This window comes from Podarcis filfolensis (genome assembly GCF_964270895.1).
Source record: "Podarcis filfolensis genome assembly, chromosome: 17".
Classification (NCBI taxonomy): Eukaryota; Metazoa; Chordata; class Lepidosauria; order Squamata; family Lacertidae; genus Podarcis; species Podarcis filfolensis.
In genome coordinates this window covers 35,645,735-35,672,729 of record NC_139621.1, presented here as the reverse complement: position 1 = coordinate 35,672,729, position 26,995 = coordinate 35,645,735, and the positions used below count along the sequence as shown (strand labels likewise).

Below are 26,995 nucleotides of genomic sequence, written 5' to 3'. Positions count from 1 at the left end.
GTATTGATCCCAAAAAAGTTTTGCTGATACCAGCATACCTCTCTCTTGATAAATCCCTTGTGAGAAAGTATGGGCAAAATGCAGTCACATTTGAGCATGTTCATTTCACAGCTGTCTCTTCACAAACATGACACACCACACTGGCAGAGTTTTCCATTGATAACCCCTGACAAAAAGAAATATGCAGTGGTACCTCAGGTTACAGACGCTTCAGGTTACAGACTCCGCTAACCCAGAAATAGTACCTCCGGTTAAGAACTTTGCTTCAGGATGAGAACAGAAATTGTGCGGCCGCGGCAGAGGGAGGCCCCATTAGCTAATGTGGTGTCTCAGGTTAAGAACAGTTTCAGGTTAAGAACGGACCTCCAGAACGAATTAAGTTCTTAACCCGAGGTACCACTAGTAGTAGTAAAGAAGAAAGCCCATGTTGTTAAGTCGTGCATTTAGCTGCATTATGTTTTCATACATAGAGCTTATCCACATTTAGATGCTTTTGTTTCGCTCTTTCCAGGCGGAGACTAGGAAGCTAGGACCAGAACCAATGGATTCAAGTTACCAGAAACTTCAGAAAGAACTTTCTGACCACAAGAGCATTTCAACAATGGAATGTTCTCCATTGAGAGATGGACTCTCCTTCCTCGGAGGTTTTTAAGCAGAGGTTGGATGGCCATCTGTCATGGATGCTTTGGTAGAGATTCCTGCAGTGCAGAGGGTTATACTAGATGGCCCTTTGGTTTTCCTTCCAACTCTACAATTCTGTGATTCCAGGGCTGTGCTTTAAAAGCTCCATGTCTAAGTGCCCCCACTTTTTTTGCTCTGGTGCTTTGACTACAAATCTCTGCTCTTTGCAGCTGAATCCAAGCAAATGGCTATTTGGGTTTTCAGCGGATTGCCATTTGCTCCAGTTGAGCTTTAAAGAGCAGAATTTTGAGGGGAAAGCTCTGGAGATATTTTTTTTTTAAAAAAAGTGTTCTTGAACATAGAGCTTTATAGCACGCCTATGCCAGAAAAGCGTAGGGGAAACGTAAGTGTGGATAAGCCCATAGTAATGTTTATTTAGCTCAGTGTTTCCCAAATTTGGGTCGCCAACTGTTTTGGGACTACAACTCCCATCATCCCCAGCTGGCGATGCCAGTGGCCAGGAATGTAGTCCAAAAACAGCTGGAAACCCAGGTTTGGGAAACACTGATTCAGCTGAATGAATAGAGCCCCCCAAAGAGCTGAGCACAGGGGCCCCATGGACCATAAATCCACCACGGAACTTGCCATATACAACTACAGCCAGGGCAGGGCAGGGTTTTGAGGAGTCTGTGGCTTGCTGGAAAGGCAAATTTTCTTTTTTAAAAAAATATGAAATCATGCGAGAAGAATGTGGAAGAGCCAGACAAATTGGAGAAACTGCTATATTTGTGCTTTTTCATTAATTCAGTAATATTTTATTTCTGTTTTTCTCTGTTATTTCCCTAGTGACCCCCCCAAACTACATTATGAAAACCTATATTGACGTACATACACCAGAACTAATAGCAGCATGCACCTGTAAAGCATGTTATCATTAAGTGATCTACAAGTTAGTAGAAATCTTTGGAAATGACCCTTGATTTTCTGGAGAATTTGTAACTAAATGAATCTCTACTATTCTCCTGCAAATGTATCTTTGTACTTTATTCCTCTTGTCCGTCTTAAGCTGTGAATCATATTTTTCCTATTAGGGCAGATTTGCCATACTCTGTTATATCAGGCATTCTGGTCCTCATCTTTTAAGTCCTTCCAGAATGTGGCTACAACCATACATGCAGCCACTAAGAGAAATCCAGTTAGTTTATTCACCAAGCCCTGATTCTCATTTGAACAAAGATTCAGTAACGCAAGTTCTGAAGACTTGGTGACATGCAGATGTGTAATTTTCCTTATCTTGTTAAATACTTATTCCCCAAAATTTGCCACCTGGGCATGCCCACCACAAGTGCCTAATTCAATAATATACTAGTTATATCTATTTGACTTTGTGGAAATAATCTTTGAATGAAGGTTCCAGTGTGGTTACTCACACTCACAGACTGGAACACAATTAACTCTGTGTTAGACTGTTGCCATGATCTGCAGATACAGAAGAAACAAATTTTAGCAAGTTTTCTCATTCCTAGAAGGAACTAGTTGCTAGAGAAGGGATTAGAAAATTAATGCATTTGTGAACACCCCAAATATAGTGAGAATACGCCCCCCCCCCCAATACAGGCAACAACTGTCTTTATAACTATAAAAATGCAAGTGTAGCTAAAACTTGTTTGTTGAATCTGCATCTGTTGCCTGGAAAAACCGTCAGTTTCTGAATTCCAGGCTTTCCACTTTTTAATGTACTTCTGAAAAATGAAGTCCACTTGAGCTTTCTAAAAATAGGGAAGATTGTTGTCGTTTAAATCTTTTGATGGCAAAGGTTTGACGATCTCTGGCAGTTATTTAATACACTTTAAAGTTTTCTTCAGTGCTGTTTGACCTCTAGAAATTGACATTCATCATCATATGGCCAGTCTGTTTACAGACTGCAAGTAAAACAAGCAGTTGTGCAGAATGCGTCAAAGAGGGAATTCCAGCAGGGTGCAGCTTCCCCAACCCACCTCCTCCCTGCATGATAAGCTGCCCCTGCCAAAATTCCCTCTTCCATGCAACCTGGTCACCCTATTAGCAAGATGGATTCTCTTAAAGCAGCAATACCGTGATATGTACCAACATTACATTTTTGCCCCTGCAGGACCGTGCCCTTGCATCATTCCCAGAATAATACATTCTCATGCCGGGTGGGAAACTGAAAATGACCCTCACTGCTGCTGGTAGGCTCTTGTTTCACTCTGAGTGATGGGAAGAAATTCTGCAGCACTGGTAGCTAGAAGTTAGAAAAATGCCATTTGCACTTTAGGCTGTAAGGAGAATGCAACGTAAGAGGCTAAATATTATCTGATGCCATTTGTTAACATCCTAACTGTTTCTCTCCCTCCTTATCCCTTATTTTAATTTATTTTAATATCCCTTATTTTAATTTGTTTAAAAAATTTAAATGAAACAAGTTTTAAATATGTAATTACACCCCCATTTTACAACGTTAGAGTGTCCCATCATTCATTTTCTATTAAACCAGTATCTATTTGCTTCCTTATTTGTGGGAATTGTAGCCCCAACCCCCAATGAAGAACAATAGAGAGAAGTGGCCGATCTGCTGCTTCATCTGCTTTGCACTGGCCAAGATGGGTCATAGAATAATAAAATCATTGAATCATTGAACTGTAGTTGGAAGGGACCACAAGGGTCATCTTGTCCAACCCCCTACAATTCAGGAAATTTTTTGCCCAATGTGGGGCTCAAACCCATGACCCTGAGATTAAAAGTCTCATTCTCTACCAATTGAGCTATCCCGTTGCCAGGGGCAGTTTTTTTCCTTTCCTTTTCTGCATGTGTAAATGTTCTACGTGGCTGAATGTTCCTTCACATATAGAATTGCATATCGAAAACTAGCAAGTCAGGGAAAAGTGCAGACTGAACCCTTCTCCTTGGCATACTAGCTTCAATAAGGAGAGAGGCTTTTGGGGAGGAAGCATCCAGTCCCCAACATGCTGTCTGAAACAGTGCAGTGGTACCTCGGTTGTCGAACGTGTTCTGTTCCAGAAGATCATGCCACTTCCAAAATGTTCTACAACCAAGGCGCAGTGGGCAGTCAGCAAACACAATTGAGAAAATTAAGAAACGCGCTTCAGAAGCCATTCGACTTTTGAGGCATGTTCAAAAGTGGAAGCAATTACTTCCAGGTTTATGGCGTTTGAAAACCGAAACTTTTGGCTTCTGAGAAGCTGGAAAACTGAGGTTCCACTGTACACAGTCCAGGAAGAGCTTTACCATTTGACTCTCATTCCAGAGTCACTTGTGTGGCAAAGTTGTGCCACAGAGTCACCCTCCTGACACCAGCATCACTTGAATAAGATATTGGGGGACCAGGTAAGCCCCACCCTGCATAATCAATGACATCATGGAGTGTACCATTTGAATGCCCATCAACTTGGGGGGTAGCCCCCTCAAATATTTTATTGGGGGGTGAAGGGACCTTGCGCCATAGGAGTTGGCTCCTATGTTGCTGATGCAGGGCAGTAGCAGGACAGGACAGTGGCACGGTCAGAGCTGTACCGGGGGAGCACCCAATTATTGCTACCAGGGCACTTGTGCAGCCCAGACCTTGCTGCTCACCCCCCCCCCCCTGGTCCTGGTAAGCTGCAGTAATGTCAGTGTTGGCAGAGTGGCTCTCTGACATCAGCCACTCCTGCTTTCATGATCCTATGTGAAGTGAACCTAAATCACCCCAGTTGCATAGGCTGAGTGCTGAGACAGTTTTGTGTGCACAAGCAGCTTGTCTGAATCAATCCTCCTGCATGCAAAAGGGCAAAATCAGCAGTCCCGTGGACCAGCACTTGAGCAGAAACTGTATTGTTCCTGCAGCTCACTTCAGCACTGCTGAGCATGTGGTTGCTCTATCAGTTTGGACCTTTTGTCTGGTGGCAAGGCTAATTCCAGAATCCTCCAGATTCTGGGAGGCAGGTGATCCAGGACTGCCAATCCCTTTTCACTGCTGACTATATAGCTCTGAAACTGTTTGTCAGTGAGACAAACAAGAGTTGCGCTGCGATGCTTCCAGAGCATACAACTACTGGGTTCCTTCCAATCGTTTCCTTTGCCTTGTGGTCATCTCACTGGCCTTTATAGCCCCACTGCATGTTGAGACCCCAAGAACACCCCCTCATTGATGAATAAGACACAAGGGCACATGGAGCGATAAGGTTAATGTTATTGGGCAAATTTAGGCCACAACTTTATTGGTTACAGAATGTGAGCGGTACTGGCTTAGGCATTGGAATTGACCCGACTATATCTGACTCCTGCCCATCACACAGGGAGTCGAGTAAGGGTCAACCAATGGTAGGGGGAGCCCCGTCGATGCAAACCAACTTGAGCTCCCCCTGGGTTCCCGACGGGGTCGTGGCATGGCCCTAGCCCAGCCCCGGACTTCGGACAAGATCCACACATCTGGATTCCTTTAAGGGAATACCCTTAAGCTTGGAGGGGCAGGTGATGGCCACACCTCCCCTCCCCCATCATAAGATCAACCAATGCCTAACTGCCAAACCTTACAAAGTTGTGACGATTGCTACAAGGTAGGTGAAAACCAAATGGCCCATGCCAATTTGCCAAGTGGAAAAATTCCTACCAGGCCCCTCAACGGCGACCAACCGACGTCCATAGCAAGGCCAAATCCGAAACCTGAAAACAGGGAGAGAGGGTGGGAGATCGAGGAAGTGAGCCAAGAGGAAGCTTTCCGGCTTGTGCCTCAGTTTAAATTGGGCCCAGCCAGCGGATTGGCTGGCAGGTGAATAACGCTGCTGGGAACCTCCGGGTGACGTGGGACTTTGTCCCCCTCCCCCGGAGTGGAGTGGGTGACCATGTGGTCCACCGCAACTCCTCCCCACTGGGAAGTGGAGCGGATTTGTACATGGCAAAACCCAATGACGCTAAGGCCTAAGACCCTCTATATGCTCCCTTGCTGATCTACAACCTTTCTCCTTGCTTGTCTCCTTGTCTCTGGCCCCCTCCAGCCTTTTCGACCGCTGGCATCTGACCATCCCAGCACTCAGCACCTGAACGCCTGACAGCGACAACAGAAGTGCGTGTGTGTGTCTATATATATATGAACAATTGCTAGCAGATTCTTGTTCATGACTAAAAGAGTATGTCTGATCATTACCCAACCTTTGCTAAACGTACCAACTAATGGAGCGAGAGACATGAAAGATTTTCACAGGCCATCTGGAAATGTAATTCAAACCTAACCTGAGGAGGTCATGCTAAGTAAGATGAATTTTTAGCCTCCCCCCGCTTTTCAATGCTGACCTTTGGCTTGTGAAAATAGTCATCAAAAAGTGATAGTTTAATATGGGGCTTGGTATCCTGAGGAGCCCTATTATCTGTTAACTGAAGAATGGCTGAAAATTAAGTAATTTTTAAAAGCAATCGATGCAAACCTCCAGCCACTTTTATGAGCTCTCTCTCTCTCTCTGTGTGTGTGTGTGTGTGTGTGTGTGTGTGTGTGTGTGTGTGTAAAAGTAAAATAATGGGAAGCACTGAAAGATAACTGCACACACAATGTGAATGTATTGGGGGGTTTTCTTTGGGGACATAGAAAACTACCTTACGCTGTGTCAGATCACAGGTTCCTCTAGCTCAGTATTGTGTACCCTAGCAAGGGCTTTCCAGGATTTAAGTCAAGGTGTCTCTCCCAGCCCTACCAAGTGATGCCAGGACTTGAACCCAAGACCTTGTGCATACAAAGTAAAAGCTCTACCACTGAGCTATGGCCATTTATTTCCTCAGTGTCCTTCTTTTAAAAAGGTGTGATCTGGTTTTTCCTTGAATCAGGGTCAGCCCAACCACCACAATATCCTCAGACAATGCTTGACCCTATGGGCAGCTTATAGATACAGGCATCCATTGCCAGACTCAAATGTCAGCAGTCACTCTTTAGTGCAGCACCCCAGCAGATCCAAGGTCTCCTCCGGCTCTCAAATAAGCACACGTCTGAAAAGCATCTCCTTGTTAATCCGAGGAAGGGAGAGCCCTCTCACCAGTGTTTCTTCTGAGGCTTCCCAGCACAGAGCAATGTATGCTTCATGGCACTTCACTCCTACATTTATATAGCTTTGTGAAATCTTAAGCACTTAAGAGTAGCTTCTAGACACCACACTAGTCTTCCAGCTATCCCAGCAGCAGCCACTGACATCCAGTGGCCCCAAACACATGCTACCAGCCACAGGACAACATTCAAATGGTACAGAAGAGGCCAACTCACAAAATGGTCTGATGGTACAGGTTGCTGTTCATTGTAAGAGAGAGCTGAATAGGTTTTGCCCTGTTTGGTCATTGGATCATGGACTGTCTGGGAGTCCATTATAAGCTGCCCTGAATTTTTCTGAAGGAAATAATGGTGATGTTTCTGGCTTCTCCTGCCCTGATCATGTTAGCTATGGCACAGGTTGCAGAAGGGAATTCAGGTGCCTCATTACTCCAGAATGATGTCACTCCCCACATGTAAGCAGAAAGGTGGGGGGGGATTATTCCTGTACATGGCAACTCCACTTTGAGTGGCATGGAGCAGTAGATGTGTGCAACATTTTGTCTTCATTGTTCAAGGTCCATTATCCCTTGCAACACGTGAGGGTGCTGCAATACAGTTTGATGATGATGATTTTATTTGTATTGCACCTATCTGACTGGGTTGCCCCAGCCGCTCTGGGCAGCTTCCAACATATACAAAAAACATACTAAAACCTCCCTGTACAATGCTGCCTTCAGATGACTTCTAAAAGTTGTACAGTTACTTATTTCCTTGACATCTGATGAGAGGGCATTCCACAGGGTGGGCACAACTACCGAAAAGGCCCTCTGCCTGGTTCCCTGTAACCTCACTTCCTGCAGTGAGGTTTAAGAACAATGTTCCAAGGTTTCGGGAGCGCTGCAACCTTTCTAACAGCTGTGGAACCAGAATCTTTCATAAAACACCTGGTTTCCTTTCTTCAGAAAGCATTTCAATGAATAAGTATATTAAAATAACAGACCCCGCCTGAGGCCCAATTCACAAGGGTATATTCACACAATGCTTCCTTCTGGCTTCAGTGCTGGTGCAACACATTCTATCTGCATCTTCTTAATAGGTTGGCATCATTAGCAGACCCACCTATCTTTGAAGTTCTCTCAATCTCTGATAGTAATTCAGCATACGCAAGTAGTTTTTTAATCACAGATCACCCTGAACTTGAAGTTGTTTCTCTTGGTATTTCACTCCCCATACTCCTCTCTCTCTCTCTCTCTCTCTCTCTCTCTCTCTCTCTCTCTTTCCAGACTACCTAAAGATATTAGCACTGTACAGAGCTGACAAAATGAATTCTGACAAAAGATAATTGCATGAACCCTTTGTAGTCAAGTACTTAAAATGTCTCGACATTGTCAGTTTTTATTTGAGTCAAATCTCAGAGTTGAAACTGTTCTATCATAGCAGGACAGGTAGGGAAGGTGGTGTAGAGAGGATGGGAAGGACATTGCCAAAGCAGGGCTTTTCTGTGAAGTGTTACGATTGGCCAGACACTCACTGGTAATTATTGTAGGGAAAAGGTCAGTTACTCAAAATCTGGAGTACTTTCTGGTGATGTACCATCAGAAAGACTGAAACCAATTTTAGAAAACCTCTCTGTCCACTAGGGTAGGCTCAAAATGACTTCTTAGTTTGCTAACATGGAGGAAAAAGAGGTTTCATGGACCTATTAGTTACTACCCCCTCCCCAAAAAAGTAATTGAAAGCAACTTACAAAAAATAGCAAACACATGAAAAACAGCATAGACCTAAAGCAGAATAGCTAAAAGCACATTCATGTTTATTTAAAAGCAGGACCAAAGCATCCCACCAGATAAAGGAGGCCACAGATAATTAAAGGCCAAAGTCCTGGCAGGAAATCAACATTTTTGCCTGGCACCATAGTGATGGTACCTTGGGCGACTCCCTTGCGGGAGTGTTCTATACTTGGGGAGCTGCCACTGAGAAGGCCCGTTCTTGTGTTGACACCCTCCACATGGGCACATGGGAAAGGGCCTCAGGGGGTCAACGCAAGGTTGGGTTGGTTCATGGAGGAAGAGGAGGCTCTTGAGGTATTGAGCTGACATTTCAGCTTGCTTGATGGAACTATCTTGCAAAATGTGTATATTAGTCAACGCTGCCTTCAAAAGTCTGTTTATTAAGAGAAATTCCCAATCAAACCCTGTCCCACTTTCATGAGGGTATATTTTTTATAATTGCAAATTGTTGTGGAAATGTGGATATCTGAATTTATAATTGGAAAAGTAAGAAACTCGGAGAACTGAAAGTGATAGATTTGTCTGTGCCAGTGTATTCTGTCCCAGAATAACAGAATTGTAGGGTTGGATCAGATCCCAAGGGTACCTAGTCTAACCCCCTGCAGTGCAGGAATCCCAGCTGAAGAATGCCTGACCTCTGTCTAAAAACCTCCAATGAAGGCGAGTCGGCCGCCTTCCAATATAATTTGTCCCACAATTGAACAACTCTCACCGTCATAGTTAATTCCCTGCCACTGCAGTCAGATAGAGGGGAGAAGAAAAGGCTTTCTGTCCCCCCAGCAAGAATGGCAGGGCAGTGGATGTGGCAGTTGCTTCACAGTGTCTCTCATTCACACACAAAAACACCACCAGTAATGGACTAAGAAGGCATGCCCCAATTAACTAAGGCAGCAGACTTTTTTTTTTTTAAAAAAAGACATTATTTTTAATACCATCTTTAAAGGTGGCATTTCTCTTCCTCTTTCTTGCGAGAGGAGCGCTTCTGCTAAGATTATGCCTGCTATGACACCCACATGTGCATCACCAAACAATAAGTAAAGAATGGTTCTTTCCGCACAAATATTCCTACCCTTAAGCAAATGCAATTGACTGATTGATTCAAGCTAAGAGAATGACATTATTAAAATTTATTCAATTTGGTTCACAGACCCAGTAAGGATGGTTTTTGAGTGCAGAACACAAAGCCTAAGCTTACTAGGCTCTGAGCAATTCTGCCCAGTTTTGCCCCTTACTATTTATTCAAATGTGTGTGAATGTGTTTTTTCTTCTCGTTTTTTTCCTCCCCCTCCCGTCGTCTCAGTTGAGAAGCAAGGGCTTAAGAAACGCTATTCCTCAGTGACATCCCCTGTCAGATTTAGTCACTTTATTAACCTTATTCTCCCAATCCCACCTCCATTTAACGGTTAACATAATGCACTCCAAATGTAATTTAGCAACCGCACACAACTTAAAACGTAGAATATAATTTCCTTCCCTCTCTCTTAGGGACCTCTATGCAGAAAGCAAATGAACCTGGGCTCACAGTTACATAAACTTAGTTTTAGTGTTTGGGGGTGGCGGGGGGGACGACGAGGATAAGTAGTCACTTAAGCAACTCCTCCCCACCATCAAAAATTATGAGCCCTAATGGGCTCAGTCAAAGACACTCCATTGCCAGCTGAAAGAGCTAGAAATTTGTCAACCAGACATAATTAGAAGTTGATGAAGTGCCGTGTTAGAGGAGCATAGCGCATATAAAGATGTGGCCTGCGTATAAAACCTTCTTCACCCTTTAATACCAAATTCCCCTCTGCAGCCTTGAATGTATATAGATAGCAGCTGGGACCCAAGCAAGGGGAAAGAACAGTATGACAGAAACATACCCAATGGTAATTCCAGGCCTAACCCAAAAAGAAGGAAAATCTATGGGAAGCCATTCAGGCTGAAACACTAAGAAATCATTAGTGAGCCGGGTCCATTGACAACGACAAAAGAGATTTAGGGATGGGGTAGAATTATTGGCATTTGCTTAAATTTGCCAATTTCAGCTGCATCGGGGACAGGGGATGTGTGCCGGAAAACTTGCCAGGGAAAATACAATTCAAAGGATGCACTCAGGCAGAGGGTGACAGGTAACAAAAGGCTAGCCAAATACAGATTGCCCTACAATTTATTTCTGCCTGCCGGGAACCTATTGCACTGGACTCATCAGCCTGTAAGTGGCAGGTGGCCAAAAATTAGCTTGAAAAGTCCAGCCGGCCTCTTGGCTGCAGAGCTTGGCGAGAGAGGACCATGTCCAAAGGAAGTCTTTCAAATCTTCCCTAAATGTTAGGAGGGTTGTTGCTGTTTGTTGTTGTTCCTCCCCATTAGCCTGGGCTTACGCCTGCTGCCACAGTGTAAGAGCTGGGTAAAAATTATCAGCAATGACAACTTCTTTAATTGTTCCTTCTGGACAAGCAAACAGTGCCGGATTTTATTTTTATTTTTATTGCAAAGAACTCCTGCCTATTTGTACTTGGCATTTCTCTGTTAAATAGCTATCCACTTAAACAAATCTAGAGTTCACCAACTCTGTTTGTCACCGCTACTGCTTCTTATTGTACTCAAAATATGGAATAGTCCTCACTTAAGGAGTCATTGTCAGATCAAGAAGCCCAATAGTGTCAGCTTTGACTGGAAAACGAAGATATTAGCAAAAATCACATACAAAAATGCATTATATTATGATAAATTGTTTGCAAAACTGTGTACATTAGGCCAAACCAAAACGTGTTTATTGACAGAAATTCACACTTATACACTGAAAATTCATCATGCTTTTTTTTAAAAAAATAAGGAAATAAGAGAACTGAATTTAAGGTGGGGAAAATGAGAAGCTGAGAGAACCAAAAATGACAGAACCTCCCACCCTTTACTATTCACTGGGCATAACATAGACTGGGGTTGCGACTTTGCCACTGAGTTTTTACCAAACATCTTTAGATGTGACCTCAAGCCCAAGGGTCACAAATGGAAGGAAAAGAGTGTATCTAAAGCACTGGATTACAGCTGCTGAGAATTATTTATGAGAAACAGATGATTGTTGGAGTAATTTTAAGGCTGGTGGGCGCACTGGATATTTGAGCAAGGCCATGGGAAACCACCCCTTTTGGTCACTTCTTCCCTCCCCACATGCAGAGAAAGGACACCCCCACCCCTTGCTTTCCCAAAGAACATGTGTAAAACAGATCCAGTAGAAGCAATACAAGCCTTGAAAGGCACATAGAGCTGAAAGAGGGAGTGGGAATGAGTGTCTTCAAACTTCAGCTTTATGTACGTTTCAGGGGAGAAATAGGTAATTGACCTCAGCACCTTATGTCCAAGGAGCTCAGTGAGTTGGGGAAGGGGGATTTAAGAGGATGGGCATCCCGGGAAGATTTCATGGTCTCACTCCTCCACTCCACCCAAATACAGTATTTCATTTTAGGCAAAAAAAAGAGAGAAAAGGTCCCATCTCTTTGATCATTGGCTGGCTTTATCCTCCTGTACACGTTTGCTCAGATATGAATCTTGTTAGACCTTTCAGCTTGAGTAAATTAAATTGGAATAATCACAATTTCTGGAGCTCAAAGGCTTTATTCATGCAGGAGCAGATTTATCTTGGTGGGAACAATTTATAGGTGAGAAATAGCAGACATCTTGTCTCAACAAGTTGACAAACAAAATGGTTCGGCTTTTAGGGATGGTGTTAACATAGTCACAGATAAAGCAAAGACTACAAGCCAATGCTGATTAGATTGCTAGACGAACAGTGCATTCATGTGGTTTAAAGTACCACATATATTAACTACAAACTCAAGAGAAGGAAATGCATTTGTTTTTCTCCAACAAATCATACACAACAATGGAATTCATTCCCAAGTAAGTATGCTAAAGGGTTTCAGCTGTAATTGCCCTTTCCTGTAACTTTTCAAACCCTCTAATACACTTTTGAAATATACATTGTATGTGCTGACAAATGGAGAGAAAGGAAGCTTGGTGGGTGGAGAGATGAATGAAGAAGATTCAGACATTTGCCAAGGGTTGTGCAAAGAATCTGCAATGGCACTTCTACATTATGAAGAAAACTACATGGAGAATTTTAAAGCACTTTCCTTTCTAGGGAAGAAGGCTGCATTAGAAGATCTATTTATCTATCTATCCCTACACCTATGTGCGCACACGCACACACACACACACACACACACCCTCTCCTCATTATGAAGCCTCTGTTCCTTCTCATTACTGTTGCACAATTGGGAAGAGGATCATCTATTCATGTGTTCTCACTAATTGTCTTATTTCTACAATGGTCTGTACTTTAACAAAATCTGAAACAGTTAATGAGCAATATAATCTTTTTTTTCACAAAACATGCCGCTTTTGTTCCTCTTTAATCAGCAGTGTGACTGCTTGCCCTTTCTCTCCCCCCCCCCACCCATCCCACCAATGATTGTAATTCATTCCCTTTGTTTCATTTTCAGAAGAAAGAGGAACAGGGCTGAGTATCTAAAAATGCACCAACACCATTCATTCATTCATATATATTTTTCCTTAAGCATTTCAGCTCAGCCAGAAATAAACCAGCATACCCTAATCCTAAAAGGAAAGAAATGGAAAGAAAATGTGGAAGAAGAAAAAAGTTGAATCTTGTTGTTGAAAAGCTTTGCAACTTTGACAGAAGTTTTCTTCATCCCTCGCTATGAAAAGCAGACCATTCCTTTCTGAATTCATCTGGGGTATTTTTTTCCCTCCCAGCTGCTACTTTTCTTAAAACCCTTTTGCTTGGGAGCATGTGTTGTTGTTATTACAAATGAAAATTGGCTGTGATATATGAAATGGTTATATCGGCAATGGACACAATTCTAGGTTGCTGTTCTTCTGTAGTATGTAGTTCTAAAAAACCTTGTGCAAATCACAGTCCCGTTTATGTAGGTATATATGTGGGGGCAGTAACATATGACCTGTGGGTGTCCATGCTAACACCCAGTTCTTAGGAAGCCCTGGGGTTTCTTGTTTTTGTTTTTGCCATTTCTCCATTTTGTGAGACAGAGGAAGAAGGAGAGGGATTCAAGAGGGTCTGGTGTCAGCATAGATCTTGCCCTGGCTCAGGGGTCACCAAAATGGTCTTCCCCTGGTGTCCATGAGACCTCTGAGCCTTCACCCACTCACAGGTCCTTGGTCAGAGGTGATGAAGGTGGATCCCTTTTCTCTGAAGAAGGAATTTGGAAGAGTGACACTCTTACTCATGTCCTCTTTCAGGCTCCGTGTGCTTTTTAAGGCTCAGACTAAGGTAATAAAAATACCACAAGTAAAATAAATCCAATGTCTTGGGTAGTTTTGAGCAAGAAGTTAACAAAATCATGGAAGGTAAATTTAACCATGACTAGTATTCATGATAATTGAATATAGTGAGGAGTCACCATATAATTAGTGCTTTTTTTGCATATTTGTTAATAAACAGATGTTATAAAACACTACAAGTCTTCAGAACGCTCTCCTCATGAGGAAATTGATCCTGTAAAGCTACCCTGAGACTTCTTACCATTTGGTAGGAAAGCAGAAATTAGTATTCTCTCAAATATGTTATGTTTCATAACCAAAAGAGCATTCTATTTATTATTACAAGTCATCCATAGCAGCTACTGTTCCCTTTATCTAGAAAGTATTAATGGAACAAAAATCAAAGGATAATTGCAACTCACATCAATATAGTATCACATCAATATACAGTAACACTTGTCTCCAAAAAAGGTTTATCCAAATGCATCTGGGAAACTATATACTAAGCATGGTGATGCACAATCATCTTCTATACATTGTTCAACAGTATACTTTCTTTGAATACGGGGATTTCTTTATTAACAAATATACAAAAAAGCAGGTGGCAAGCAAGTAGGTACTGCTACAATCCGCTGACCAAAGCTCTTATCTCCTTCTTTGGAGGTCTTTAAGCAGAGGCTTGACAACCATATGTCAGGAGTACTCTGATGGTGTTTCCTGCTTGGCAGGGGGTTGGACTCGATGGCCCTTGTGGTCTCTTCCAACTCTATGATTCTATGATTCTATGAAAGCAAAAGGACATTGCAGCCTTGATTTTTGCCAAACAAAATAATTACCTATTTTATTTCTTTCTATTTACATGAGTCCCAGCCAGTTTCATCTGCCACCAACACAGGTAGGCAGAATATCCCATCTGTGCCCCCAAACAGACCCAAGCCAAAAGTAAAGTGAAAAAAATTGAACAGCATAACAAAATGACCCATGACAACATGCTTTATATGAACACCGGTTTCGACGCTACCTTCCATTGTTATATGTTAAAAACACATTCAAAATCCAGTCGTTGTTGACAGGTTTGTTTTGAAACAATCCTAGGCTTTATTTAAGATAAGCAGTCCTAATTGTGGCTGCCAGCTGCTTTTCCTCTGTGTATCTTAAGAGCATCTTGCTCCAAGAAACTTCGATCAAATCTGACTTCGCAACCAATATTGTGGTCTTCATCACTTTAACGTGAGCGTCCCTATTGGATTCAAGACAGTGAAGCATTAAGGAAATGAAATATATATTTAAATACATACAGTACTGTGTGATTTGTTGGGAACATTTCTAGAACTGACAAGTTACAAGCCATGTCTGTGAAGCCCGCAGGGAACTTTCAAAACTCAAGCAGCCAGCAGTTTCTAATCACTGCCTATCATTAGCATTTTAGTGAATAGATTTTTTTTAAAAGAAAATAAATGAAAAATCTTGACTGTGAAGAAAGATGGCATTTGTTAAAGCAACTAATCCTGTACATTTAAAGATGAAGATGTAACATTTGTAGAGTAATGGAGGTGGTTTGATTTGATAGCCTTGTTGCCAAACTCCCAAGTACACATGCATTTTACGGTCCTGGGGAGATATTAGGGGCGGTAGATTCTACACAACATGGTTCATTTTGAAGCAGCAAAATAGTGGTAGGTCCCTATTGGCCAATATCTGTGTCTTGCCAACACACTGCCTACCCAGCATCTCCACAGCAGTTGGTGAATACTCCCCACTCCCCCATAGAGAAATAAAACTGTAGATAGACAAACCTGTATATATGTTCCTGTAAGTCAGCACAGCCTAGATTGAAAATGATGATGTGCAAGGGATAGCCAACAGCACATCATCGTTTTCAATCTAGGCTGTGTTGACTTACAGGAAATGGGAGATGGAAGTTCTCTTTTAAAAGTGTCCCGGAGAAGTAGCTCAGTATTGGCTGGTCCTGGATCTACGTGCTTGTTTGCCTTTAATTATATTTTTGGGTTAGCAGCTTTATTTTTATATGCCAAATTGTGTAGTAACCTTCTTCCCTAACCTGAGACTGAAAGGAGTTGAAGGGCACTGTCTGGAGGGCACCAGGTTGGGGAAGGCTGGTGCAGAGGACAGTTCCTATGTAGTACCCAAGAATTGTAAAATTAACATAAAACGCAATAAAATTACAATATGAAAAATCAACACAATAAAAAAGCAAGCATTAAAAACAAGGGGAAGTGTCTGTCTGCTGACTCACCCCCTTGGAATGGGAAGCCAGCTGCCGATCCAGGGTTGAGCTTCCAGATGTGCACATGAGAAATACAACTTGCTATTTTCATTTCATTTCTTACTAGGTTGAATCAGTACACAAGACTAAGCAATAACGAGACAAGACTTGGAACCTGGGTGCCTGCAGATGCACGTTCTTCCATATTCTCCTCGCCAGATGCCTCTGGTTGTGATCTGAAGCCCTGCACCAGAACTGTCTACTCTGTGAAGCTGCCAGAGTGTGGGATTTGTTACCTGTTAACACCCAAGAAATCAGAAGTAAGTATTGTCCAATGCATTGTGTATACATCAAGGTAGCTAGTAGAAGAACCATTAGGTCCAGTTGTGACCGACTCTGGGGTTGCGGCACTAATCTCACTTTATTGGCCAAGGTAGCCGTTGTACAGCTTCCGGGTCATGTGGCCAGCAGGACTAAGCCGCTTCTGGCGAACCAGAGCAGTGCACGGAAACGCCGTTTACCTTCCCGCCAGAGCGGTACCTATTTATCTACTTGCACTTTGACGTGCTTTCGAACTGCTAGGTTGGCAGGAGCAGGGACTGAGCAACGGGAGCTCACCCCGTCATGGGGATTCAAACCGCTGACCTTCTGATCGGCAAGTCCTAGCCTCTGTGGTTTAACCCACAGCGCCACCTGCATCCCTTTCAAGGTGGTATAAAAAACTTGCCCAGAACTCTCCAGTTTGCCTGAAGTTTGGCTTGAGCTGAAATGCATTGGCACCTCGTGCTTGTAGACTCTATAAGGGCATCTGACTGGCCACCATTGAAGGATACTGGACTAGAAGGATATTTGGTCTGATCTCCTTGTGTTCTTCTTATGTTCTTCTACTAGCTACCTTGATCATATCATATGATAAAGGTAAACGGCGTTTCTGTGCACTGCTCTGGTTCGCCAGAAGCGGCTTAGTCCTGCTGGCCACATGACCCGGAAGCTGTACGCCGGCTCCCTCGGCCAATAAAGTGAGATGAGTGCCGCAACCCCAGAGTCAGCCACGACTGGACCTAATGGTCAGGGGTCCCTTTACTTTACTAAAACCACCTTGAAAGGTTTAGCAAAGTTTCTTGTGACGGGCGTGTGAAGGAAGGAATGTGAACATCTATAAATTAGCTTACATTCCCATACGTATGGCTTTTCCTTGCTTTGTGGGATTTTCAAATGAGACTTCAAGTGGTGTATCTAGTAGTTGTTGTAGTAGTAGTAGTAGTAAAAATAATAATAATAAATGATTATGATGATTATTACCCAACCCATCTGACTGGGTTGCCCCAGCCACTCTGAGTGGCTTCCAGCATATATAAAAACCTTAAACCTTAAAAAGTTTCCCTATGCAGGGCTGCCTTCAGATGTTTCCTAAATGTTATACTCATCTCCTTAGGTTTGCCTCATGCCTGGCACAGAATGCTCATTTGCATTACAAATGCCTCTCTTCCCTGTTCTCTTCTGCATCCAAAAAATCACATAAATAGCATGAGCGAAAACCTAAAAAGCAATTTTGCATCCCATGGACAAAAATGCTCTTTCACTGTCTCCCCGTTGCATTTCGACAATGTTTCTGGCAAAAAAACAAACAGAAGAAACAGTCCTTCTCTTCTCATACAAGGGCTTCCAGTCCTATATCAGGAAATCCTTTTGAAACATGAGAGTGTAAACATGGGTAATGCACACACCGCTAACTTGCCATCTGGCTTCCTGAGCTGGCTCGAACGTGTTTTCAAGCAAGTATAATTTTTTTATTTTTCACCTTTTTAAAGGCAAAACAGGGGTGTCTTCTTATCTCTCCCCAGCCTGTCCTCATATACCCAGCATTCTCATCAGTCTTGCTTAGAAAGAAAAGTTATGTTGGAAGGAAAATGAAACTGGGGCCATTTTTCAGAGCGTGGTCCAGACGAAGCAAATAGCTCCAAAATACATTTCAGAATATGTAAGCTGATCTTTCCCCCCCTCCAACAAGGAGAGAGAGAGAGAGAGAGAACACCAAAGCATCCAAAGGGTTGTTTATTTACCAGGAACGCAAGGCGGTCTGATGAGAGCGAGTGATGTGGAGTGTCACTTGCATTGTTGCCCACTGATAGGCTACTACTGACAGGGTGAGCCTGACAACATGACATGCGGTGTGCTAGCCGGCTCTGGGGGTCAGCATAAGCTTAGGGATGGGTGGCCAACCAGGAAATCGGAGCTGAGAGATGGAGTTTGGGGATTGTGGTCCCTCTGGGGCAGGCAGTAAAAAGCTCTGCTGACTGCCACACACCTCCTGCTGCCTGATCCATGGAGAGAGCGTCTGTAGGTTTCAGTTCCAAAGGTATGGGATGGCTGCCCCTCTGGGACCAAAGAACATTGCTGTGAAAGCAAGGGGACCTGAGGCCGAGAAAAGAGGAACACCTCTTGCCAGAATAAGGAAGGGACTCCAGGGGATCAGAGCAGCAAAGACAAATTATTGACTGAACTGCCACCTTTTGTTTGTTCCACAAAGGAAGAGCTGTGTAACAGAAGTGAAGGGTTGGCTCACAAGATGTCTTGTAACTGGGGCTTTGTGTCTTCTGTCTAAAGGAATGTACAATATTATGCAAAAGCAATTCAAATCCCGAGCCAGGAGAAGCTGCACTCAGTGCATCAGTTATGCAAATTTGGCCAATCTGTACAATTTCCTGTTTTGCCCTATTTGTTCTGGGTCTGTAGCCATGGGGAGGGCAAAGGAGCCCCGTAGACAAATGAAGCCACAACCTCAAATCTTAATTCAGGGATTGCTTGCATGCCGTCATGCATATCTCCACAGCCATGAGGGCTAGAAACTTGTCCTCCCCGTCACGCGCACTCATACAAAGGGAAGCCAGTTCCTCATGAAGCTAAGATCTGCCCCAACATCAGATTCTTCGAGTTTCCTGTGCCTCCAGGCATCACAGCCTACACAGAGTAGCACCACTAGTATGGTTAGATAGATAGATAGATAGATAGATAGATAGATAGATAGATAGATAGATAGATAGATAATACTTTATTCGGCTATAAGCCCACAAGGTAAAACCAATCAATAAATAAAAAATAAATAGTATGGTTAGAGTGCTGGAGCTGTGGAGACCCTCTGAGGCATAAGGTTCATGTGTGATATTGGGCCTGTCACTATCTCACAGCCTAACCTAGCAAAGTTGATGTAAGGATAAAACGAGGGAGGGGAGAACCATGTATGCCACCATGAGGTTCCTCCACTGATGCTTATTATACCCCCTGCCCTGTTTTCTCTCCTGTCCCACCCCCTGCACACCCACCAATCACAAATAGATTCCACAAAGGAGAGAAAAAAACCCTCTCATTTCATCTCTGAATGTGTTTGATTTGTGTCCAGAGACAGCATCTAGTGTGATTATGCCAGTTTTCACATGGGTACAGTCATGGTGCTCCTTTTCCTTGGCCTTGCAGAATCAGACTCCTAGGAACTGGGTGTATAGAAATAGCTTGTTTTCATTTAAAACACTTTGCAGCTTCTGCTAATTTCAGTTTCTTGCATAACCAAATGTCACTTTATTTCTTTGTGTATTGCAATCCTCCCTTCCTCCCATAAACCCCACACCACCAATCCTGTGAGGTGGATTAGCCTGAGAGAGAGAATGACTACCTCAAGCTCACCCAGCGAGAGTTATAATAATTTTATTAAATTTTCAAATTTGACATTTCAAATTAAACATCTTTTATTAAACCATGTGTCCATTGACTTCCCTCCTTCCCCTACCAAGATTCATTTAACTTATCCACCATTCCTGTATATTTTAAATAATAATAATAATAATAATAATAATAATAATAATAATCTTAAATTTATTATTTAGACCCTGTCCATCTGGCTGGGTTTCCCATCTAATTATTATACCCAATTTAATTTTCCTATTTTACACCAGTTCAAAATATGTTAAACTGTTGAATTACTTTAAAACTGCCAGTGTTTTTAACTGTGCACAATTATTTTCAATTTTCTCTACAAAAAAATTCCACCCCACTTGTTCCCTTATTCTGCTTATTAGACCTGTTAATTCTGCATATTCTATCATCTTAAGTTGCCAGTCTTCCTTACTAGGGACCTCTCTCACTTTCCATTTTTGGGCTAACAAAATCCGAGATGCTGTTGTTGGATACATGAATAAGCCCTTCTAATTCCTGGGAACCTCTGTCTGAACAATACCTAACAGAAATGCCTCTGGTTTGGGGGGGAAAGTTGTTTTAAACATTTTTTCATCTCATTATATATCATTTCCCAATATACTTTAACTTTTTTGCATGTCCACCACATATGGAAAAACGTTCCTTCTACTTCTCTGCATTTCCAACTTAAGTCTGATTCCACATTATACATCCTAGCCAATCTACTCGGAGTTAAATGCCATTTATGGATCATTTTCATATAATTCTTTTTCAGTGTGTAGCATGCAGTAAATTTCAATGATTCTTCCAAAGTTTCTCCCAGAGGTTCTATTATATCCTATATCCATTACCCAGTGGGTCATTGATGCTTTTTCCAGCTCATCTTTTGTTTCCCATTCCAATAATTGTTTATACATGTTGGACAATAATTATTCCTTGTTCATCAATAAGCTCTTTTGGAGCTTTGGTCCAAAAAGCCATTTTTCTCTAATTTAAATATATCATGTAATTGGTGATATTGTAGCCAATCAGTAACTTGGCTCCTTACTTTTTCCAGTGGTTTCAATCTGGGTTCGCTTCCTGAAAAGTCGAACAGATTTCTATAGGTCGCTCACTGTCTATCCATGTAATTTTTTCAATTGACGACAACCATAGGGGTGTTTTTCTTTCCAACAAATTTTTGTGTTTCCCCCAGACTCTGTACAAATTTCTCCTGATAATGTGGTTCATAAAACTATATATTTTAGCTTTTCCATACCAAAGACATGCATGCCAGCCAAACTTCATACCGTGGCCTTCTAGGTCAAAAATGTGTGTATCCTCCAATACAATCCATTCCCTTAGTCAACACAAGCAAGCTGGCTCATAGTACAATTGTAGATCTGGCAGGGCAAAGCCCACTCTTTCTTTTGTAGCAATCAAAATTTTATGTTTGATTCGTGCCCCCCCAAGACAAATTTAGAAATATCCTTTTTCCATTCCTTGAGGCAACTTGGTTTGTCAACAATTGGGATCGATTGAAATAAAAATAACATTTTGGGGCACCCAGCAAGTGTTACAACCTAGTGGAGATTTGAACCTGAGTCTCCCTGGTCCCAGTCTGATACACTCTACCCACAACACTGTAGATAGCTCAGTCGGTAGAGCACAAGACTCTTAATTTCAGGGTCGTGGGTTTGAGCCCCAAGTTGAGCAAAAGAGTCCTGTGTTTCAGGGGGTTGGACATTGACCCTTGTGGTCCCTTCCAACTCTACAATTCTATGATTCTAACACCCCATTGGCTCTGAGGAAAATACATGAGTCAGGAACTGGACTTCCTGGATCTCAGAGGAAAGCCTAGGAGGCAGACAAAAAAGAGCTCTGAGTGTGTCCCAACTAGGCTGTCTCCCCTGACGCCTTGCTCAGAAATATGTACCACCAACGCACACATCAGCAAAACGCGATGAAATGGTTGCCACCTGTATAGAAGATATTACAAATATCAAATACTACATCTCATAAGATGTCGTCTACTATGTATTTTGGAAAGTTGTTTGTCTGTCCTCTGTGCATTTGGACATCTCTTAAGATACAGTAATAAAATTTTGCATGGTAGTTCCTGGGATTTTTGTCTATGTTTGGATACAGTTGGACACCATTTTGAATCAAGATGGTGGACTAATTATAATATGCAGTTGACTTAGGTATTTAAAGAATCCACGGAGGAGAGGAGGGATCTCCTAAGATTCGAAAGAATCTTGTTTTGTAATGTTTTCAAGAATGTTAAATGTGTGATTGATTTTGAAAAACAGAAATTTTTTTTAAAAATGAATCAAGATGGTGGACTGAACCTTTCAAAACTTTACTGTTGTTTTGGTTTCTTAGAATTCCCAAGCAACATTAGGTATGAGGCTGCTGGTAAATAGAAGTATATATTCAATGCATTTTCAGAGGCTGAAGAATTTTAAGCATCAAAATTTGCAAATAAATTTGAAGTGAGATCATGGGAAAACTCTCATAATCTTATCTTCACATACATTTACCTTCTGCTCTTCACTCTGAAAGTTCCTCACTTATTCTCAGAGCATACATAGATGAACTATTTGATAACTTACTACAGAGTGCATCGAGCCACTTGGTGAAATGGTTGCCTGCAACATCTTGCCAAGTATTGGGAGTTTTTTAAAAACAACAACAGCAGCTTTTCCTCTGCTCCCCAGAATATCTCACTGGGTGCAGAAACACAGTAAAACTATCACCATCAACACCGGACAGGACTTTATAGACAACTAGCTTAACTTGTATATACATCCACACTATGATAAAGTAAAGGTAAAGGGACCCCCCTGACCATTAGGTCCAGTCGTGACCGACTCTGGGGTTGCGGCGCTCATCTCGCTTTATTGGCCAAGGGAGCCGGCGTACAGCTTCCGGGTCATGTGGCCAGCATGACCAAGCCGCTTCTGGTGAACCAGAGCAGCGCACGGAAATGCCGTTTACCTTCCCACCGGAACGGTACCTATTTATCTACTTGTACTTTGACGTGCTTTTGAACTGCTAGGTTGGCAGGAGCAAGGACTGAGCAAGGGAAGCTCACCCCGTCGCGGGGATTTGAACCGCCAACCTTCTGATTGGCAAGTCCTAGGCTCTGTGGTTTAACCCACAGCGCCAACAGTGTCCCACACTATGGTAAGTAACCACTAAACCATTTTCTGTATTCAGTCTTTTCAGAAAATGAACAGAATACAAGCTCAGACTCTAACAATGTGTAAGGCTGAGTTGATAAAAGTGAAAATCTATCCTAGGATATGGTTGGAAGGCACAGGAGAATGTCACCTTACTAAACCAAAGCTGGTCTGGATCTGGTCAGTGACTGAACTGGTGACCAATGGGTGCCTAGAAATAATATGTACACCCTGAGTTCAGTGACCTGAGGGGTTGGGGATTGGTATATAAATGAATAATATTGGCAAAATTCCTCGGTCTCTTCCCCATCGTTACAATGCCACAGCATTACAGCTACAGCAAAATTCCTACTCGTGCAAGGGGGGGGGGGACAACTGAGGAATTTTTAGTAAACCTGCAGAGGGGTTCCCACCTATCAGTGAAATAAGAAAAAAAGGGGGGAAAGGGGGAAAACTTTCCTGTTTTCCTCTCCCCATCAGCGTGCTTTTTCCATGATAGGCCAAACTTCTGTGCTCTCTGCAGCTGCCCTGTGCAGGCTCTGACAGGAGGAAGGCTGGGAGCTGACAGTGCTTAAGAGAGAGGAAAGGCGGGGAGGAGGGGAGCATGGCTACCTCCAATCCCCCTCTTGAAGCTGATAATTAATAAATGAAATGCCCTGGGACTCCACTAAAGCTTCTTTAGATGACATATCTGTCGTGAGCTCGGCAAAGCATTAAATGGCCATTTTCTGACAGAATGACTTCACTGCCTTGGCGCTTCCTTGACTTTGTGGAGAATATGTTTCCCTTTTTCTTCTCCCTCTCTCTCTCTCTCTTTTATTGCCTCCTCTTTCTCTCTCTCTCTCTCTCTCTCTCTCTCTCTGTCTTTGGCTTATTCTTTCTCTTTCTCTCTCTCTCTCTTCCTCTCTCTCTCTCTCCCTGGTTGACGGCTCTAGTTCATTTCTGCCTGTTTAATTGGGCCCCGGATGAATTTACTCGACAGGGCCATTCATCATGTGGCAGCCGCTGGCGGACGAGCCCAGGGGGAGCCAGGCTGACAGCTCCGGCAGCCTCGGATGCCGCCTGACTCTGGGAAGTTCACATATTTGGGCATTAGTGCAGCTATTAGTTTAACAAGCTTCGTTTATCCTTGTCACTACCACTTCAGCTTCCCATGTAATCATTTGAAATGTAGATTACTGCTAGACAAATGGGACAGAGCAAGAGGATGCAGGAGGGAAAAAGTGACATGGATTGCTTGTTACGAGCTGTTTTTCCCCCTCCCCTTAAAAAAATCCACTCCTCTTAATTCCCTTCCAGTGCAAGCCTCTTTGATTAACTTAATATTCACATTATTTCTATGGTAAGGGCTTCGCCACCTGTGTACAGCCCCTGCCTTGAAATTGGTTCTCTTGACCTGAAATGTACTTTAAGCGTCTAGACCTTTGTCCAGGGAAGGCGGAAGGCTTGCATACCCAGATTCTGCCCCCCTCCCCTTCTCATCTCTTGCTAGTAAAAAAAAAAAAAAAAAAAAAAAGCAACCCTTGAATTTCCAGGAGGAAGCTAGTGGTGCCACAATAGCCTAGCCAACAAATGCAATCCGTCATATATATATCAGGAGTGAGGTGCATCTGTGCCAGATTGCCAAAATCGTTCCTTGCAATTCCTCCTCCAAATGTTGTTATTGCTCAAGACAGATTATGCTAAGTCTTACACAGGAGCTATATTTTCAGAGACATAGAAATGTTCTTGTCATTCTCCTGTTGCACACAGGGCCTATGTTGATGTATTTTTCTTTTGGACTTCTATCCCTGACTAACCAGGAATTCATCGTAGCTCAAGAGCGGGAGATAGATTATTCTGCCCATTCTGGTTTAACCCAGGCTCTGAATTCTCCAGCCTTAAATTCAGTTCTTACATTTCCATATCAAAATAAATTAAAAAATTGTCTGGTAGGACATTAGAGACCAACTTGCACACATTCAGCTTTACGAGCATGGCCAAAAAATATTAAAAAGGGGACAGACCTCTGGGGAAAATGTCTTTGGCGATCTCGTCTGCCACTGACCCCAGTGAGTTTTGACCATATGCGATTTTGGCTTTAGGCACGATCTCCAGAATGTAACCCCTGCATGAGTTCCGGACTTACTGTAAAACAAAAAGTTTGCCTTGCAAACTGTATTAGGAGATGGGATTAGGTATGATTTTATTTGTTTATCAAATTTACACCCTGCTTTTTGACCTCAAAGCAATTTGAGTCAAGTACAGTGGGAACATTAAAAAAAAACCAACAACAGAGGCTCCACACAAGACTGCAAAACAAGCCCAGTTAGAGCAGGAACAGGCACCTGATGCACACGGTCTCTCTCTTGTTCACTTGCTCCTGGGCTCTTTCCCACAAAGCATTTGGTCTTCAATCACTCTGGAGACACCCCAGCTGGAGCAGGAGTCTGTTTTGTTTTGGTTTTTTACCTGCTGTGCTATTGCCCAGGAGGGCTGCTTTTCAAACAAACTCCCAGCACTTGAGGCAAACTCAGACATGAACAGCTTTATTTAAGTACAGCAGACAAGGAGCTCTGCTTATTCCTGGGCCTCCAGGTCCACGTTGGCTTCTTCCTCCCACTCTGCTCCACAGGAAGTTCCCTCTTCAAGTACTTCCCCTTGGCCCAGGAACCAACTATATTCACACCTGCAACCCTCTCTTTCCCCCTAGATTCATTGAATGATATCACCTGTGCGTAAGAACTCCACAGCAGCAGTTTGCCATATGCAACAGTGAGAGAAATAAGGTAAGTTTGCTTTGCTTTGCTAATACTGTTGCCCCACCCAGGGTTCCCACCCCACCCCATAGCACAGGAGAGTTCTGGCTGAGATGAATAGGCCTAAAACTTGGAAGAAGGTTACTGGTTCTTTCCATACATGTGAACGTGCTGAATTAAAATAAAAATGTTCAGTCCCTGAGGATTCCATACTGACAATGAGACAACATTGGGCTCGGGTCATAGCCAGGTTCTCCCAACCAACCACCTGTGAGCCCTCAGTTAGAGTTAAGTATAATGGTTTAATTGCCAATGGAATGAGAATGCCTAAATGTGCATTGGTGAAAATCTTTAATATGGGGGTTTTCCATGGGAAAAGCCAAGAAGAACACTCTGAGCTCTTGCTGAGTTGATAATTAACTAACTGATTGTTGTTCTCTGGTAGCCAACAAGTGAGTGCTGTAACCTTAGATCATGTGATGAAGGTGTTGGGTTGCAAATCTCCATTTTGAAGGGAGTTGGCTTCCTGTTTGTCTCGAGGCTATTTAAAAGACCCTCTCTGAGAGAGAGAAAAAGAGAAAACAGCTTGTTATAGGAATTCTAAGGACTCATATATATAAATCATATGTTCATAAATCAACAAAGCAAACACATAAGTATACAAACTGTGTGTATGAAATAGTACAGGAGAGCAATCCTGAAACCATTTTGACTCTCCCAAATTGACCTCAAATGTTTCTCTGCAAGGAGGAAGGAAAAAGGAAAGCCTCTTCATTGTCTCTTTGCTCACAAATCCTGTCTTAAGGGCATATCTGTGTATGAATAAGGGTGAGCCTGTGACCTGGATTCAGGAACTGAGTATTTACCATCACAAAAGAATGGCCAGGATGCCCAGGTAAAAGCAATCAGTGACCATTAACAGGTTTCCTGCCAGACAGGATTCTGCTGTAGACCGTCCCTTCTGTGATGTATGTATGATGCATTGGGGGGTGGTCTTGTGCTACAGGGTGGCAATTTCAAAAGTCTATATAAGGGCTTGTTGTCTTTGTCCATGAAGTGGACAAAGTGAGAGCTGGACCATAAAGAAGGCTGATCGCCAAAGAATTGATGCTTTTGAATTATGGTGCTGGAGGAGACTCTTGAGAGTCCCACGGACTGCAAGAAGATCAGACCTATCCATTCTGAAGGAAATCAGCCCTGAGTGCTCACTGGAAGGACAGATCCTGAAGGTGAGGCTCCAATACTTTGGCCACCTCATGAGAAGAGAAGACTCCCTGGAAAAGACCCTGATGTTGGGAAATATGGAGGGCACAAGGAGAATAATAATAATAATTAATAATAATAAAAAAATATTTATACCCCACCCTTCCCGGTTCAAAAACTGGGCTCAGGGCGCCTAACAACAAATTTAAAACAGTTTAAAGCACTTAATTATAAGAGCAGCATAAAATACAGTA

The 26,995-nt window shown here is 42.8% G+C and overlaps 1 long non-coding RNA gene across 1 annotated transcript in view; it reads left to right on the top strand.

Moving 5' to 3' along the window:
- LOC310753041 overlaps positions 1–26,995 on the top strand; it is a 104,754-nt gene that overhangs the window by 24,148 nt on the left and 53,611 nt on the right. Inside the window, exons 2-3 of the long non-coding RNA XR_014543101.1 lie at positions 16,074–16,266; positions 25,493–25,568. This is a non-coding gene — a long non-coding RNA (uncharacterized lncRNA). The remainder of the gene's footprint in view (positions 1–16,073; positions 16,267–25,492; positions 25,569–26,995) is intronic.